We start from the raw sequence: 6,000 nt of genomic DNA, 5'->3' as shown, positions 1-6,000 counted from the left end.
CCCCGGAACTTCTGAAAGACACTCTGGAAAGGATCCACAAATTAACCCATTTGGGCAGCAGAAAATTGATCCAGCTGACTACAGAAGATAAGACCCTCTCCCCATCTGAGAAGAAACAAATGGCAGAGAAGGTGGTAGCTGCTTGCCGGGCCTGCCAGCAGGTGAATGCATATCCTGGGAGACTGGCCCCCGGAAAAAGGCTACGAGGAACCTTCACTGGCCAGCATTGGGAAGTAGACTTCACCGAGGTAAAGCCAGCTAAATATGGCCTAAGGTATTTACTAATGTTTATAGACACCTTTACAGGATGGGTAGAAGCCTACCCCACCAAAAAGGAGACTGCCGCAATAGTCGCTAAGAAAATCCTGGAAGAAATCTTCCCAAGATTTGGCCTGCCTCAGGTAATTGGGTCAGATAATGGCCCAGCGTTCGTGGCCCAGGTAAGTCAGGGACTGACAAAGGTACTGGGGATTGATTGGAAGCTGCATTGTGCATACAGACCCCAGAGCTCAGGACAGGTAGAAGGAACCAACAGGACCATTAAGGAGACCTTAACCAAATTGACCATGGAGACTGGCTCTAGAGATTGGACGATGCTCCTACCGTATGCCCTCTTTAGAGCTAGAAATACCCCTTCCTTCATGGGTCTTACCCCCTTTGAACTGCTCTTTGGGTGTGCACCCCCAGTTAAGAACCTAACCCTCCAGCAAGGAGAAATCATGCCTTCCCCTCTGTCTGACAGGCTGCAAGCCTTAGCATCTGTCCAGCATACACTGTGGAAGCAACTGTCCACTGCGTACCAACCCAGCGGGGACAGCGCTGCCCATCAGTTCCACGTGGGGGACTTCTTATATGTCCACAGACAGCAGCATCAGACTTTGGAACCCCGGTGGAAGGGACCATACCAAGTCTTGCTGACCACCCCGACGGCAGTCAAGGTGGATGGGATTGCTGCCTGGATTCATGGGTCCCATCTCAAACCTGCCCCTGCCCCTGCCCTGGATGCTGATTTGGACTGGACTGTGGAGCAGACTGAGCATCCCCTCAAGCTCTGCATTAGGCGCAGAAGTCGGCCAGACAAACCTCCACCGGCCACAACCACAAACTTGGCAAGTGATATCTGGGACGGGAGATATGGTGTGGACAGTGTCTAGCGCAGACTACCTGCTGGGAACCTGGTGGCCTACACTCCAGCCAGATATCTGTCAGTTAGCAGCCGGACTAGACACCTGGGACTTGCAGGGGAAGGAACCCGGTAGCGAACTCCCCATAACAAGTGAAGGGAAAAATCCCTACGAGGCTCCCAAAGCTGGTTAGAGGGGTGGTATGAAAAGTCACCCTGGATGACCACCCTGCTTTCAGCCCTCACTGGGCCTCTAATTGTTCTGATCCTAGTACTAATAATTGGACCATATGTCCTAAATCGGATTTCAGGCTTTGTCTGTTCCCAAGTAGACGGGGTTAAAATGATGGTCCTAAGACAAAGATATCAGCCTATACCAGGGAATGACCTTTAGGATTAAAGGTCAGCACAAAAAAAGGGGGGGGAATGAAAGGCCACTGTAAGGGAAACAAGCCCCCCCCCAGCTCTGCTAATTGTAGATTCAGTGGAAAATACTGCACTCTGCCCCCACACCCCATACCAGAAAAGTTAGCCCATCATGCTGTGCTAACAGGATGCTTGCAGGATAACCGCCTGCGGTTGTGCTTGCAAGATAAATTGCTTGAGAAGAATGCTTGCAAAATAACCCCTTGCTAGATAAGCTTGGAATTCGTTTACCCACCCAGATTTTGAGAAAGACTGGGGAGACATCTGGCCTCCAGATGTCTGCACTCTGGATGACCCCGCTCCCCTGCCCTGATAGAACCGGCTCATAAAAGGCCTGTGAGCCTTAGACTCGGGGTCATCAGTTACTTCTCGCACTGGTGGCCCACGAGCTCGTGCTAAATAAAGCTTCTTTTGTGACCTGATATTGTAGTGAAGATCTCTGTTTTGGACGCCAACCCTAACAACCCCTCCATCTACCCACAACCGGATCCTTCACACTCCCATCTCCACCTACCCCCAGTCCACCCATGAGAACTCTTCCATTTGCCCTTGCCCAAGAGACCCATGAATCACTCCTTGGGCCCTCCTTGTTACCCAGCCTCTCTAAAACTGTGGGTTCTAGCACAGTTTTACTTTAGCACTAATATCCACTTATAAGTGAGTATATACCATATTTGTCTTGCTGGATCTGGGTTACCTCACTCAGGATGATTTCTTCTAGTTCCATTTGCCTTCAAATTTCTTAATGTCATTGTTTTAACAACTGAGTAATACTCCATTGTGTTTATCCATTCTTTATCCATTCTCCGGTTGAGGGGCATCTAAGCTGTTTCCAGGTTCTGGCTATTACAAATAAAGCTGCTATGAACATAGTTGAACAAGTGTCCTTGTGTATGATTGTAGGGCCCTGGTACTCCCAAGTTGGGTAACTGCTGCCCTGCTTGCTGACCTTGACCAGATGTCCTCCCTATGCTGATTCCCTGCTGGTCTCCACCCTCCTGAATGCTCACCGGAAGTCCTTTGTTTGTATATCCTGCATTTGATGTAAACAGCTTAGATGCAAGATTATAAACATCAATAGTGAACTTCTGCCCTCCGGGGTTCCTCCCTTGTGCTGTAAGCCTGTATTTAAGGTTCCCTCCCTTCTTCAAGAAACGGCATTCGGTATCCCCTGGCAAGAATGACCGGCTGTCTCTAGTCTCTGTTTTTCGATCCACAGCCCCTCACTCGGACATGGTGAAAGGGTGGTGGTAGTGTAGGCGCTATGGCAACGTATGATTGAGTGTCCTTTGGGTATATGCCCAAAAGTGGTATAGCTGGGTCTTAAGGTAGGTTGATTCCCAATTTTCTGAGAAACCGCCATATTTATTTCCAAAGTGGCTGCACAAGTTTGCACTCCCACCAGCAGTTTGGATCTCTGTTTAGATCTGTTCCCCATTTTTAAGTTGGATTATTTAGTTGTTGCTCTTGTTTTTGATATAAAGTCACAACATGCCGACACGGTTGGGCTTGCCCGGCACCAAATAACTAACAGTTTTTGTTTTTGTTTTTGTTTTTTATATCTAGTTTCCTAAGTTCTTTATCTATTTTGGACATCAGTCCTCTGTCAGATATGGGGTTAGTGAAGATTTTTTTTCCCATTCCCATGCCTATTGACGGTGTCCTTTGACTTACGGAAGCTTTTCAGGTTCATGAGGTCCTATTTATTGTCAGTGTCTGTGCTCATGGTGTTCTGTTCAGGAAATCATCTCCTGTGGCAATGTGTTCAAGGCTTTCCCCTCTTTCAGGTTTAGTATAGTGGGATTTACATTGAGTTCTTTGATCCACTTGGACTTGAGTTTTGTGCAGGGTGATAGATACAGATCTATTTGCATTCTTCTCCAATTTCTTTCTTCAGAGACTTGAAGTTCTTCTCATATAGGTCTTTGACTCACTTGGTTAGAATTACCCCAAGATACTTTATATTATCTGTGGCTGTTGTGAAGAGTGTTGTTTCCCTGGTTTCTTTCTCAGACTGTTTATCATTTGTATATGGAAGGCTTCTGATTTTTTTTTTTTTTTAGTTAATTTTATATCCAGCCATTTCCCTGGAAGTGTTCATCAGCTGTAGGAGTTCCCAGGTAGAATCTTTGGGGTCACTTATGTATACTATCATATCATCTACAAATAACAATACTTTGGTTTCTTCCTTTCCAATTTGTATCCCCTTGATCTCCTTTCATTGTCTTATTGCTCTAGCTAGAACTTTGAGTAAGGAGAGAGGGGAAACCTTATCTTGTTCCTCATTTTATTGGAATTGTTTTGAGTTTCACTCCATTTAAGTTGATGTTGGCTGTCGGCTTACTATATATTGTTTTATTATGTTTAGGTATGTTCCTTATATCCCCAATCTCTCCAATACTTTTATCATGAAGGGAGATGGATTTTGTCAAAGGCTTTTCAGCATCTAATGAGGTGATCATGTGTTTGTTTGTTTTTTCCTTTCAGTTTGTTTATATGGTAGATTACAGTGACACGTCTTCCTCTGTAGAACCATCCCTGCATCTCTGGGATGAAGCCTACTTGATCTTGGTGGATGAAGTCTTTTATGTGTTCTTGGATTCAGTTTATCAGTATTTTATTGAGTATTTTGGCATCAATGTTCATGAGGGAAATTATATACAGCTTGATTATTTCTTGCCATCAACTCCTCTTGGGTGTGTTTGCTTCTTTTTGTTCTAGAGCTTTTGAGGTGTGCTGTTAAGTAGTCAGTGGGAGATTTCTCCAAATTCTTTTTGTAGGCATGTAGGCTATGAACTTCAATCTTAGCACTGTTTTCATTGTGTCCCATAAGTGTGTGTGTTGTGCATTCATTTTCATCAAATTCTAGGAAGTCCTTAATTGCTTTCTTGTTTCTTCCTTGACCCAATTGGTAATTCAGTTGAGAGAGGTTCAGTTTCCATGACTTTGTAGGCTTTCTGTAGTTTGTGTTGTTATTTAATTATAACTTTCATTTGTGATAATCCGATAATAAACAGGGGGTTATTCCAATTTTTTATCTTGTGGAGGCCCAAATTACTCAGGGTCAGAGAATCTGAGCTTGCTTTACCCAGCAGAGCTGCATAAGGAGATGATTTGGCCACAGGTGTGGTTACCAGATATTTGGAAGGGTCTACACTTGGCTGTGTGGTGTGTTTTGATCTTGCCCTGCCCCTTGGCATTGTTATAAAAAGACCTTTTGAATATAGGGAAAAGGCAGTTGGGTATTGATCCAGGCCCTCCTGAAGCTATCCTGTGTTTCTGTCTTTCTTCTCATCAACTAGGTCTCTCTTTCTACCTAATATTTCTTATCCCTCTCTCCTTCTCCTAAGAAAAGGTGGGAAAGGTGGTAGCTGAACTTCTCACAGTATCTCTTGAGACTCGCTTTGTGACCAACATGTGGTCAATTTTAGAGAATATTCTATGGGGTGCTGAGATGATCTTGTGTTTGGATAAAATGTTCTGTAGATGTCTGTTAGGTTCACTTGAGTCATGACATCTATTAATTCCATGATTTCTCTGTTTAGTTTCTGTCTGAAAGAACTGTCCATTGGTGAGAGTGGGGTGTTCATGTGTGGGATTTGATGTGTGATTTAAGCTTTAGTATGATTCTTTTACAAATGTGGGTGCCCTATATTTTAGGTATAAATGTTCAGAATTGAGACATCATTTTGATGGATTTTTCCTTTGAGAATGTGAAATGTGCTGTGAAATAATCCTTTTGTTCACTGTGAAGATGTGTGCTCTCATTGTTAATCTAGAGCTGACTGGCCTTCAGCTGGGCGGGAAGAGTTTGGGCAGGGGAGCCAGACTAGGAGGACGCTGGGAAGAAGTCTAGTCTCAGGAGTTGAAAGCAAGATACAGAGGAAGCAGGGGCTGTACATGCCTTCCTGAGATAAGGTACTGAGTCATGAGGCAGAACACAGATAAAAAATATGGGTTAATTTAAGTTGTAAGAGCTAGTTAGTAACAAGCCTAGGCTATCGGCCAAATATTTATAATTCATATTAAGTCTCTGTATAGTTATTTGGGAGACAGCTGGCAAGATAGAGGTGACTGGCTGTCCAGATGAAAAACCTCGCCTACAAAGGGCCCCCAAATGTCTGGCACCTACATCCATATCAAACCTCAGAAAGCTTTTAGAAAGGTTCTACACACACAAAAACGGAACCAAACTCGACTTCCTAGTCTCATGTCTCGCATGCCGGCTGTAGTACAGACACGTCTCATTGCTTGAGCCACCAATGCAAGCCCCGCCAACATGAGCTCTGCCAGCACACCCTGACCTAAGCCTCTCGAGGGCAGTTTCCCACAGACTCATTTGTGATCTTACTGCCTCAGCACTACCATGCTTGGCTTTGGTGACTTAGTTAATTATTTGGTTAGTTTGAAGATAGGGTTTCACATAACCCCATTAGCCTTGAACTCCCCCA

This window comes from Onychomys torridus, chromosome 2 (genome assembly GCF_903995425.1).
Source record: "Onychomys torridus chromosome 2, mOncTor1.1, whole genome shotgun sequence".
NCBI lineage: Eukaryota > Metazoa > Chordata > Mammalia > Rodentia > Cricetidae > Onychomys > Onychomys torridus.
This window is presented reverse-complemented; position numbering follows the sequence as displayed.